This window comes from Bactrocera oleae, chromosome 3, assembly GCF_042242935.1.
Source record: "Bactrocera oleae isolate idBacOlea1 chromosome 3, idBacOlea1, whole genome shotgun sequence".
NCBI classification, from domain to species: domain Eukaryota; kingdom Metazoa; phylum Arthropoda; class Insecta; order Diptera; family Tephritidae; genus Bactrocera; species Bactrocera oleae.
Genome location: NC_091537.1, coordinates 32,653,964 through 32,667,713, shown reverse-complemented (window position 1 = coordinate 32,667,713; position 13,750 = coordinate 32,653,964). Strand labels below are relative to the sequence as shown.

Here is a 13,750-nt window from a genome sequence, read left to right as displayed (position 1 = left end):
GGTGATAGATACAATAAATAGCTATTAAAGCTATTTCTTGCCATTGCTATCGCTGGGGTTGATTTTGCACTCTACTGCACATAAGTCCCCAATTGTTGCTGATGTTGATATCGTGACATCTGTCACACTTGAGTAAGGACAACGTAATAACTGTCATTTTCATTACGATAGATGGAAACACCTGGTTTTCGAATTTCATTACGTTGAAATCTCACCACAATTTCAAAATTTGGTATTTGTACAGGAGGTACTTCCTCGCTCATTACCGTTTCTAATAACATCAAAATATTCGTATTTTGGAAGACTCAATGGGTAAAATCATTGGCGTTTGTCAATAGCCAAATAGTTCAATACTATTACTATACTTGTTTATCAATTTGATCATCTCATTTGGCAGAGGAAAAATTACATTAGATTTGCTAGAGCGTTGAATAGTTTTACATTTCACATATTAGCGGCACCACTACAGCTGCCCGCTTTCGTAGGCAAAATTAGAAATGGTTTTAATTTAGCGAGTCCTGCTGTTCTCTAAAAAAAAAGGATATCCCACTAAATACTAATTTTAATGTATGTCATTGCCATATGTTTCACTTAAGGGTGTGTGAATATGAATTCTGCGTTTGTTAACGAATACTTTTAGGTTTTTTTTGAAATATCTTTTATTATTACATAAAAATCAATAAATTTTGTACACTGCACTGATTTCTTTAGTTGAGAGTTGAGGGACAAAGAGTCATATGATTCAAAAAAAACACCCACACTAATTGTTAAGGAAATTCAAATATTTTTTATTTATTATTTAATGTGAACTACAACTGATACAATTAAGTTCTGAATATAACATCACTCAAATAGCCTTCACGAGTTCTTTTGCAGGAACGAATTCGATGAACCCAAGTTCCGAGTAGATTTTCCACTAAATCAAGTATGTCATGAATAACACGTTCAATATTGATTTCTAAAGCTTGAAGAGAATCTGATTTTTTGCTTAAGATCAATTACTTCAACTAATCTCACAAGAAGTAGTCAAATGGTGTTAAATCACAACTTCTTGGAGACCTTTCAATGTCACAATTTCTTGATCAATACCGCTCTCCACTTTTCCTAAGGCATTGTGTAAACAATTCTGTGAACACTTCGCATTGTGATGGCAATATTTAAGACCTTATTTGGAAGGCCATTACCAAATGTATGTGCCGCTTGAGTCACATCCACGTCGTTGACTGTTGTGGCGTCCATTTCAACATGTCCCTTTGCTTGAGCCTGTAGTTTATCTTGTGGTTGTGCTGTGAAAATGGTTCCAACGACGGGTTTCACTCGCTTGGAGCAGGTCGGTGTTTGCCCTTTGCCGCCTTTGAATTACGACATTACTATCTTGTAAGCATCGCCCCACGGATTTTCGTCGATTGTTCCATACAGTTCTTTGAAGCAACAGGCTTTACTCTTTTTAATTGCTTTTTTAAAGGCATTGCGTTTCCTTTTGTAGCGTTCGCGTAGTTCCGTAGGCTCCTCTGATCCCCGATTCCTTTAGCAGCTCCTTCTTGGTTTATGGCAGTCACTTCTTAGGGTAATGATTTTATTACTTCACTTTTCTTCTGCTCATAGAAGTGTCACATGATTTGCTAATGTGTTTTACTAGCGAGTTTGGGTAGCTGGGTGCCCGATTTTAATCATAATAGCTTGATGGTCACTGTGAGTGTAGAGGTCACACACCTGCCAGTTTGCTGTCCGCACCAGGAGCTGCTAACGAAAGTTATATTTATAATAAAGCCACGGCCGTTTTTCTTAAAGGTGTTTTTGTTTCCGGTATTTAGTAACACCATGTCTACCAATGAGACCGCCTTTAGCAGGGCATCACCACATCTGTTTGTACAAATAATACCCCAATCCATCGCCCATGCATTGAAATCGCCTACGACCACATTCATTGTATTATTTTGTTTCTCTCACCAGTTCATCCAAGATTTTTTCAAAACCATTTTAAGATACGATTGGTGGGATATAGCACCTGTAAAAGTTGATCCCACAGATTTTTGCTCGGGTGTGGAAGGATTTCCCTAAAAGCGGTTTGTCTTAGAAAGCTTTTCCTACACATGCCCATAAGGCAGCTTTATTCGTGTAATAGGAGATCCTTGTCTCGTCGCTTATGTTTTTGTACTGTTCACTGTGTAAGGCCACATCCACTTTTTGTTCATATACCGTTTGTTTAAGGAGCTCTTGTGCAGCTTCTCAGTGGTACCTATTTGGTGGTCGGTGTTTTCCCTGCCCTTACTCTTACATACGCTACACGACGGTTTTTTGTCGCATGACTTTGCAAAATGTTCGTTTTCTTCACACTTGACACAACACTGGCTTCTATCGTCGGGGTTATTGCATGCTTTCGCAAGGTGCTCGTATTCGAGATACCTGAAACACCTCCTCAGGTTTTCCTTCGCTCCTATTCTGCACACTACCCAATCTATTTTTATTTTTTGTGCATCTAGGAGTGTCCTTGCCTCCAGCGCAGGTAGGCTTATGACCACAGTTTGTGTTCCTAGGTACGCTGCCCTGATGCTCCTAATCAAGTTTGTATCAAACTAGTTCAGCTCTATTATTTGACTGCATATAGTCTCGGCGATGTCCTCTTGGCAAGTGATTTCGTCCAGATCTCGTATTTCTACCAGTGTTTCAGGCTTGAAATCTCTCGTAGTCTTCATTTGAGCCTCCTTTAGCTCAATCAAGATTTTTCCTTTGGCGGTCTTGCTAATTTTTGACACATTTTCTCCCAGTTTCTGCAGAGTGTCATTTTTTCTCACCGTCCCTAAAATGTACCTGTAGGACATATCACCGGTTCTCTCAATGATTGTGGCATCGGGACGAAGTGGCGGTTTGTGCGGTGTCTTTTTGGGTGGCTTGCATATGACTGCCATCTAACCATCTTGTTCCCCCATTTCTTCCGCTTTGCCCTTGACGGGGTCGCTCTATGCATACTTATTCAAGGTGGCTTCAGGCTTTTTCGGCACTTCCTTGTGAGACGTGTTATTTTTCTTTGGCGGTGTCCTTCCTTCGGATGTATTCCGTCTCGGGGCCTCTTTGGTGTCAGCTGGTCGGCAGAAGTCCTCCACTGAACTTTCCCCGAGGGTGCCGACTGGTAATAGATACCACAGTTTCACGACGTAAGCGGGGACGAGCTGGTAACAGACTGCTCCTGCCGTAGACGTGAGGAATCTAGCTAAGGTCAGACTTCTTACCTGTGTCTTCGATGTTCCTCAATAGCATAGCATACAGGTAAGGAGCCTGGTCGGGGGTACTATAAAGGGCTGGATCAAGGAGTCATGCGACCCATGCCGAGGATCAACCTGGCTGGGGGCCTTTAAATAGCCCAGTCTCAAACGGAGCTTACGGATACCTGGCGCCCTCCGTAATATGATAGCCTTACTTGCGTAGCGGGGGCTTTGCGCAAGCGGACACACTTCCCCCAACAAAAATAAACATACAAGGGAGCCCGAATCTCCACCAAAAAATCCGGAGGGAGCTAGTTGCTCCCAAAAAAGAGCAGTGTTTGCAACGAGCTCGGCAACAATTAGCAAGAGGACAGGAGCGAAGCTTGGTCCCGTAGATAAGGCAGGCACAAGGAAGCGGGCAGAAGCTAAAGCTAGCCCCAAGAAAGTAGTAGCGCCGGAGGCAGCCAGGTCCAAACTCTGCAGTCAAAACACGACTGGGAAGCGGTGGGAGGGAGAGATGCCAAAGGGGCTGCTGCTAAAAGTGCATCTGCCAGAGAGTGGCGCGTATTTAATATTCAGGACCCGGCAAAGGCAAGGTATGCGGAGAGACGAAGCACCGCATACCTATTGAGGTTAGTGGAGTTGCAACCGCCAACCAAAGAGGAGCTAACCAAGGAGCTCCTAGCATCCATTGACTGCGCGAGGGCGGTCTACCTAAATTTGAGCTGGAACCTCCAGTAAAGGCAGCAAAGCGACAGAGGTCAGCTGAAGAGGCTAAGCCGTCAGCCAAACGGCCGAAAAAAAAGGGCGTGACGCCCGCAAAATCATTTGCAGAAGTGGCCCGGAACCGAATTGTCATTGGCTTTCTGGATGAGGGGGACTCCGAACCCCGAAGGACGAATCCCCAGAGCCCAATGGAAATGGGTGCAGGCTACGCTGAAAAATGTGGCGCTGGAAGTGCTAATAATCAATCCAGGTGAGTGTTCTTCCGAGTCTGAGCTTGCTGCCAGACACTCAAACTTGTATACTGAGAGAGAGCTTTTAAGCGACTCTCTCAAATTAATCTTCATCACAGCAAACTAGCTTCAGCGGCCCTAATGAACCGCGTGGCAATAGAACAGCCTGAGTTTGTTTTCATTCAGGAGCCTTTGGTTAATGGAAGGCGTATTTGCGGACTGAGGACACTTAGCTATAAGTTATTTATGGCTAATAGTCGGTAAAATCAGAGCATGCATAATGGCAAAGAAAAACCTTAACGTTTTTATATAACATAATTACAGCAACAACGACACAGCAGCAGTAAGCTGGGAAACGGGCTCAAGCAGTTACCGGCTAGTGTCGTGTTATATGCCGTATGAGCAGGAGCTGGTGCCACCTCTGATGGTAAAAGAGGTGGTACGGGATAGTGAGGCATCCAAGTGCATGACGATACTTGGATGCGACTCAAATGCGCATCACACAATATGGGGCAGCACGATGTCAATGACAGAGGTGAGTATCTCTTTAATTACCTACTAGGTACTAAGTTACTGCTGTGTAAGAAGGGAAGCACGCCAACATTTATTTCAAGAAACCGACAAGAAGTGCTGGATATCACACTTATGTCGGAAGAACTAATTGACAGGGTAACCCAATGGAGGGTTCTCGAAAAACATTCCTTTTCGGATTACCGATATATTGAATGTATATTAGAAGAAAGGGCCGATAGAGGCATGGACTTCAGGAATCATAGGAAAACGAACTGGTAACGTATCCCTATGATTCCGCCGTTTCAGCCCAATAGTAAGGAGGATCTCGACATCCTCGCTGATCAATGCACTGAATCTTGCCGGCAGGCATTAGAAGTGGCTTGTCCAATAATACGAAGAAGAGGTAGAATTAGGCCACCCTGGTGGTCTCCCGAACTTAAAAAGTTACAGAAAGAATGCAGAAAGCAGTTAAATTTAGCTAAGCAATCCCAAGGCGAGTCAGCCTGGGATTATTACTACAGCTTTCTCAGGTCATCCAAGAAGGAAGTTAGGAGAGCAAAAAGAAATTCTTGGAAATCTTTTTGTAATGATGTCGAGAACACGGCGGAAACGTCTCGACTTAGGGAAATAATGGCACAATCGGTGCATAGTATCGGTTATCTTCAGAAGCCAGATGGCAGTTGGACGGTATCCAGTGAAGAGTCACTGGAACTACTAATGGATACCCACTTCCCAGGTAGCTTTGAAAGCCATACTGTTAAATATACTCAAGACAGTGGAGCAGAAAACGACTCCACTCTTATATACACAGTGTCAGAAAGAAACGTACGCTGGACAATAAATAGCTTCAAGCCCTCCAAGTTGCCGGGACCCGATGGTCTATTCCCGGCTCAATTACAGCAGTCGCAGAATTACATAATGGATTGGCTAGTTACCATTCTTAAGGGGGCGCTGCAATTAAACTATATCCCTTCGCTTTGGAGGGAAGTCAAGGTAATATACATACCTAAGGTAGGCAAAAGTTCGCATACAAGTCCAAAGGACTTCAGACCTATTAGTCTCTCCTCGTTCCTTCTAAACACGTTGGAAAAGCTAATAGAATTACATATAAGAAACAAACTAAAACCAGACAAGTTGGCTTAGACAGGAAGCTTTCTTGGAAACAAAACTTGGATGCTAGGGTGAAGAAAGCAGCTACAGCACTCTACACTTGTAAAAGGATGATGGGCTCCAAATGGGGGCTAACGCCTCGGATAGCTTATTGGATCTATACAGCAGTTGTCAGACCAATCATGACATACGGTATATTGGTATGGTGGCCAATAATGGATAAGAAATATGCGGTGAGGCGTATGGAAAGTATACAAAGAGCAGCCAGTATATGCATTAGTGGAGCTCTTAGAACAACGCCTAGCCAGGCACTAAACGTCAATCTACATTTATTGCCAACAGACCTGTTCTGTAAACAAGTGGCAGCAAAGTCTGCTCTCAGACTAAGGGAATCCTCCGAATTAGTCGCCTGCAACAAGGGGCATTTGAAAATACTTAGATCGTTCCCGTTTCTACCCAAAACCACGGATTTCCGCAATTCAATAGAATTGAAGCTAAATTCCGTCCACAATATTGTCTTCCCCACCAGAGAGGAGTGGGAAAGGGACGAGGTGGACAGGAATGCAGGAATTAGCATCTACACGCATGGATCCAAACTAGATAATCGAGTGGGAGGTGGTGTCTTCTCTACAACTTTAGACACCAAAATCACAATTAAGGAAAGCCTTGTTGTATTGACAAAAAGTGTGCTCACAACAAGGAGCATATATATTTATACGGATAGCCAAGCGGCCTTGAAATCACTCAAGTCTCCTATGGTCTCATCAAAGATAGTGAAAGAATGTCTTGATCTATTAGAGGATCTAACATCCTACTTCACGATAAACCTGCAATGGGTTCCAGGGCATAGTGATATCCCTGGTAACTGCGAAGCAGATAAACTAGCCAGAACATCCTACTTCACGATAAACCTGCAATGGGTTCCAGGACATAGTAATATTCCTGGTAACTGCGAAGCAGATGAACTAGCCAGAACAGGCACCACGTTACAATTAACCCCTGAAAAAGAGGGCATTTTAATGCCCCTGGCTACTTGCAAACACTTAATCAGCGAACATGCTATAAATATAGCAGAGTCTCGGTGGAGACAATCAATAACCTGCTCAACCAACAGACTGACGTGGCAGGAATGGAGCGTGAATCGTACAAACCGACTATTAAAATTCAAAAGGAATGATATAAGAACTCTGATTGGGGTACTAACAGGTCACTGTCTAATTGGTAGATATGCCAGCAGGCTAGGTGTACCTTACAACGACTATAGTAGAAGCTGCCAAGAAGTAGAAGAACAGTCTCCTCCACATCTTCTATGCGAATGTAAAGCTCTATACAGGAAAAGGATCGCAACTATAAGTCGTGGGTTCCTGACGACGTATCAGAAGTTGCTAGTATAAAATTATTTGTACTGATGAGCTTCATCAGGAGCACAGGTTGGTTCAGAGAGGAGACGATAGAGTGAGGGAACATTAGTCCGGGTGGTATCACAATGGGCCTCCTATAGGTCTAGGTGCGTCGTTAGACAGCCACTCTACCTACCTACCTACCTTGGTGTCAGCACCGTAGTTGTTGCTATCACTAGGGTACGTGGTCTTGCCTCCTTGTTTGCAAAGTGCTTCACCTGAGCAGCTTGGATATCAAGCCAAAGAGATCCCTAATGTTGTTGTTTATGCAACGCTGTGGTGGACGCATTATTTCGATTAGCTTGTTGATGGCATCTCCTAGTTCAGACATACAGTCCCCACAATATTGTACTGCTTTCGTCATAGGTGTGCTATCGCTTAGCGCTGGTCGCGACGACCTCGTTCTCGCTGGTTTTTCAATGACGAGGGTCTTAACTGAGGACCTGTATAAATTTGGTGCGCGTTTAAAAGGATCAGTTTCCACAATTGCCGTTCTCTGGGTTTTGTTTTTCTCTTGCACCCTGCTATTACCACGGTACGGTATATCCTTGGAGGCACTGCCCCTACCCCCGTTCCCTGAGGCCTATTCTTCGCTTTACCAGTCCCGGAAACCTCTGACGGACCGGCGTTCGCCCGGGCAAATCAGGCTACTACTCCTACGTCCAATTTACACTCGTTGACCAGGGCCCGAATTTTTCGGAATATCGTAGTCGCTCTAATCTTCGCTGCTCCTCAAGCACCTTTGTGGCCCAAAACTTTACATGATCCCACACCTGCTTTGACCGTTGCATGTGTAGAACCAGATTTTCTGGCGTCAGTCTCTCAAAAATTTGGGTTTTCAAATTGCGGACAAAAGAAAAGACGTGTTCTGCATTCTCTCTCTCACTGCCACAATATGAACACATTTCTGCCTCATCGTGACCATATTTATAAAGGTATTCCCCAAAACAACCACGCCCACTTAGGAGCTGCGTCAAATAAAAGTCAACGTTGCCATGTTTATATTAGAACAGGTTTCAACGTCTTTGATCAACCTGCGTCCTTTGCGCGCTGTGTCCCACCGTGCTTGCCATACATTTAGCCTCTGCTGTCTTTCTTTTTCGCGCTCTTTAGCTGTTAGAGGCCTGCCTACATTTTTACTTGTATCGTAAACTCTCTTATATTCCAAGGCCATTATGTCAGTTGGCATTATACCATTATATTACATATCACTACAGCAGCTTCGTGCGACACTGTGCGGAAAGCGCTGGCAACCCTAGTGCACTTAACCTGAACAAAGATCTAACTACAAGTAGTTCGGCGTATGATTTAGAGCGTTGGTCCATACAGGCGCTGCATACATTACTATTGATTGGGTTACTTTTGTCAATAGTAGCCTTCTGTTCTGACTTGCCCGCCTATATTAGCCATTATTCGACTTAGGGTCGTGTTTACATGCTCATCTTTTTCGCAGGCTTTCTCGACCTTTAATTTATAGTTTATTCTCTTGTCAGTTATTGCGCCTAAATATTTGAGATACGGCTGTGACGTGATGCTATGTCCGTTAATATTCAGGGTGCTGGTTTCCACTTTCTTCCTGCTTGAAATTAACATGGCTTCGGTGTTTTTCCCTGCCAGTTGCAACTTCGCTGTTGTTAGACATTCTTTAAATATCAGTGCAACAGTATAGCATATACGTTGAATTTGGTGTAGTTCTTTTGCCGTTCATCGACTGGTAGAAAACTGGGTTCTAGGCTGTCAGAGGGTATTTCCCCCCTTGCTTGCGTTTGTTGTGCTGTGGGTTTGTACTACAGCCTTTAGTAATACAGGGCGGGTCGGCATTTGTCCTTTATCGTCTCTAATTTTTGACATTATAGCCTTATACGCTCCACCTCATGGGTTTTTATCCCCTGAAACTAAATACGTCTTCGTCCATGGTTTCGTGTTTCCATCCTCTACTTTGTGCTCTTTTCACCCGCTTCTCCCTAGGAGTACAGGGCTAGCTTAAGCTACTGTGGGGGTCAGCAGGTGGCGGATAGCTGAACGTCCTCCAGATATGTAGGTTAGCTGCGAATATTCCAATAAGCAGTCCGCGATCAAAGCAGCAGAGATGGAGGGTGTAGCTTAAAAGCCTATGTATGAACGACGAAGTCTATGTGATGGGGTGAAATGACACTGCCCATAACTAAGTGTCTAAACAACAAACATCCAGAGAGCGTCTGACTTAAATTGAGCGGCTACTGGGCAGCTTCTGTCCCCAGGTTGTGCTTGAGTTAATGAGAGTGAAAAAAAGGAGTGCCGATGAGTACTAGGAGGAAATATGCAAAGTGCTTGACAATAAGGCGGAAATTAAAGTGCTAACTCACACAAAATTATTAGAAATTCGGGACTTAGATGATGTTACCACAAAAGACGATATAGGCCAAGCTATTTGGTCGCATTTGAAGCAACTCGAATTCGATGAAAATTTCATCAAGAGCACAAGGAAAGTATATGCAGGAACACAAACCCCAACTTAAAGTCTTCCGCTATTAGACGCGGGAAAGATGAAAGTTGCCTGGGTTGTGTGCAGAAACCGTGAAAGGTCAAGTCTTAAAAAAATTTTCAGAAGTCTGGAACATGGTCACGTAGCCAAAAGATGCACTAACCCAGAAGACGGAAGTGGATGCTGCACTAAGTGCGGAGAAAGGTGTCCCTTTTGCCAAAAGTTGTAGCAAGGAACCTTTCTGTATATCCTGCAAAAATGCTGGGAGGACAGATACAAATCACTAAAGTAGTAGTAAAAGATGTCAAGAAAGACTGGTAAATGAAATGCCTGCAAAGTAACCTAAACCATTTGAAGTAGCACAAGAATTTCTAAAACAAACGGTGTATGAGAAGAAAATAGACGTTGTTCTAACCTACGAACAACATAAAAGCCTAAAAGCAGGAACATAGGTTGCAGACAACACAGGAAAAGTGGCAATACGGGCCCGCGGCGACAGAGCGGTGCAAGACCTAGTTAGGGATGTTCAAACAACCCAAATTTAGTAGCAGGAGTCTTTAACGCTTGGGCTCTGGAATGGGGAATTCGAAAGACAAATTAACGTGGAAATTAATTGCTTAAGGCTTCTTACTACTTAACGTGGTACTGCTAAACACGGGATCTAAGAACACATTTAAAAAGAATGGATATGGCTCCATAATTGACATAGCGTTTGCAGTAGATCTCTATCAGGGAACACGAAGTGGCAGATGAGTGAAATATACATACATAGCGTTGGTGGTCGCTTCGCCAAAATGATAGAAGCTGGTAATAATGACAAACAAACCGGGCGTGGGTATGTCTGTGTGTGTAGGTATGTATGTATGTAAGTACGTATGTATGTATGTAAGTACGTATGTATGTATGTATGTATGTATGCTAAACGCAGTTAAACGAATGCGCTTGATAATTTTGTTGGTAGGTATGTCGGTATGTAATGCTTCACGTACACCCTAACCATTTTTCCAAACTCCCATTAGAAGTTCCACTTCAAAAATTATAAGTAAAAGCAGTGTCGTAGTTCTGGTCAACAATTTCGATACTGTAGACTTTAACCAATCATTCAATAACATTCGATACAATGTTTACTGAATGTTTGCTGCTGCTGTCATATTTCATATCAACAATCTCGAGAACGTTGACTTTAGTTAACTACTCTCCCTCAAGCTGCTGACCGCCTTCGGATATTTTGTAGCTATCGATGGCGCTTTGCACTTCTTTCGACGTTTGTCCCCTCTCTAAAATTTTTCTGATGATAATAAACTCACTGCAAGTGATACTGAGAGCAATATCGACCGCAAACAAAACTTTAGGCCATCCGGGGGACTTCAATTCGTTTTTGAAATCTTGGATGACGCGGAGGTTCTCATTGTTCATTCTATGATATTTTGTAGAGGTGATGATATCAAGTAGAGGTTACCCTGCTATGCCTGGCTTTTTGTCTACTATTTCACGCTGGTTCACATATTTTGTGTCATTGATGATTGCAGAGGAACTGAGTGTGATGACATATGTCTTGTTTGTAATAATCTCTGGACTTTCGTCTGTGCTAACTGTTGCTGTGCTCTCGTTGATGATGATGATTCCATCATCTACTTGTGTGATGGGCTTCAGGTGGCTTGTTTGTGTGCGGCAAAAGGCTGTGCTGCCGGCGTGTATTGCTTGTGCGCAAGTTTCTTGCTTTGTTAATTTACAAACGGAGGCGTAGGTTGTTGTTAGGAACACACTGACTGCAAGTATGTCGCCGTTGCATTCGGCTATGGTGTCGTCTTGTATCTGTAGTGCGACGTGATTGTGTGATACCGGGAAGATGGTGATTTTCTTACAAATGAATTTGACCTTAGTATATGCTACTAATATATGGTCGATATTCTCGGACTTTCATTTTATATGTTAAGATTCTATTCCTTAATAATAGTGTTTCTAACAAATGCAGTACATCGATCAACAGATTATTTTATGCTTTAGTTATTTAATTTACTGTTTCTGTGAGTTTACTCTGGAGTTTTGGTGTTAATGGTTATTTGTCTATTATTTGGTGTGCCTGTTACGATTACCTTGCGTGATGACCTTAGGAAATCTAGACTTCTTTCCATTGTGGTTTACTTTTACTACGGACAATAGGTTGCTAATGTGTTTCGCATCTACATCTAATAGGTTTCGCATGTGTGATTGCGGGAATTATTCCGCTTATTTTGCAGTTTCATCTACTATGTTGGCGAATGTGATATGTCTGTTAAATTGCTCGAATGCCTCAAATAGTCTCGTTGTTCCCATACTAATACCTTGCCAGCTATTACCGGAATGTGGTTGGAATGAAAGTAGTCGATGATTCTCCCATGTATTACCACTAATATTGGTAGGATTGCAATCCCGATCCTGTGGAAAAACAGAAAAATAGAATAGGTATAAAAACCATTGTTCCGCTTAAGTGTCAACTTTATTCTGTGCGGTTTTTATGTAAACAATTGCTAATTTATGTTGTCCCCTTGCAACACCCTCCCCTTAATAAGAACAGACTTAGCTTTTTGTGAAGACTTTTTCACCTACCTCAAATATTCAGTTTTGTCCATTGGGGTTAAATCTCTAAATGTTGTTATGTTGGGCTTTTATAATTTTGTTTTTAATGGTTTGCCTAAGTTCACTAGATGCTGCGTGTATTACATCGATTGGTTTTTGGTCTATGACTGAGTGTAAGGATCGGTTTTACGCTGCTTTTTGCCTTAGTATTAATTCAATTGTGTCGTCAGACACTTTTTTAAGTGTAAGTTTTATTAAACTCGATCTCAACCTTTTTGACATATGCTTGATCACCGAACACCGGAAATTGTTCAAAGGCCTCACTATTTCCGCGAAATTTTTAATAAACCCTCTGTAATAGCTAGCCAACCCAAGAAACGATCACAACATTTTCCTTTATGGCCCTAAATTTTTCAGGATCAGTTTTTGCTCTATTTTTATTGCCATTAGTATCAACCCAAGCTGGCCTATTGTAGTGGGACTTCGATAGTATAAAGATGCCATCTTTAAGTAATTGTTTGATTTAGTTATATACGAAATTTAAATCTCCCATAGGATAATGTCTACAGTGCGAATCGTAGTAATGGGCGCATTTTTAAACGGTAAGGCCTCAATAGAGGTAGAAAATTCCTTTATTATTTTTAGTATGAATTCCTTTTCAATTGATGTGGGCACTACAATGTCACTAAAATCTATGAAGCTTACATTGTCACAGTAATGATACTGCTGTTCAGATTTGTTTTAATAATAAATAGTGATGTCTCGTAAGTTTAACGAAAAGGGTTTTCTACAGCAATTACGTTCTTAAGCTTCTCTACGGGTTTAACGTAATTCTTTGCCACCCCTGTGTCAACTAATAATTTTAAAGTTTTCCCGTCCAGCTGTCATTTGATGTATGGCAGCCGGGAGCGCTCTCTAAAAAATGCGTCATAGTCACCTAACGATTCGTTGTTATCTTCGACTTCGAGTACAGCGACTTTCGCTGTCTTTCTATATTCTGATTCTTGTGAATCAGAGGCGCGTTGAACTACGTTATTCAGTTTCTCGAGCCTTGGTTTTTTATGCCTGTTCGCCCCTATTTTGGGGTCTATGAAAATAAGCGTGCTGCCTAAACCTAGAGGGGAGTCAATTTCCATTGGCTCCGGTGTTTATCCCTGGTCTTCTCTCTTTTTTTTTGCTTAATTTTCATTGAGGTGTTGTTTTTTCATGAAATGGGGGTTCCTTAGATTGCCGCGCCCGTCCGTATTATGTTTTCCCTGTTTCGAGTACGAGCGCGTCCTGTACTCTTCTTTGGCCTGTTCGATGCTAGCTCCTGTTTCTCTGGCCAATGCTAAAGCAGAAGGTTCTGCCGAAAAGGCAATACATTTAAGGGACTTCTTCAGGCATGAAGTGCGCCGGCTCTGACTTCCTTAATGAGTAATGTAGCCTGTTCCGCTCCATTTGTCATCACAATTTTTTTGGTAACTAATGTTAATATTTTTGCAACCTCATCCAATCCATTAGACTTACCACGCAAATCTGTGTTAGCCAATCTTTCAATAACAT

The 13,750-nt window shown here is 42.5% G+C and overlaps 1 pseudogene; it reads right to left on the bottom strand.

Annotated features, from left to right (window-relative positions):
• Positions 1 to 2,144: 2,144 nt before the first annotated feature.
• LOC138856027 (uncharacterized) lies at positions 2,145 to 13,750 on the bottom strand (annotated as a pseudogene).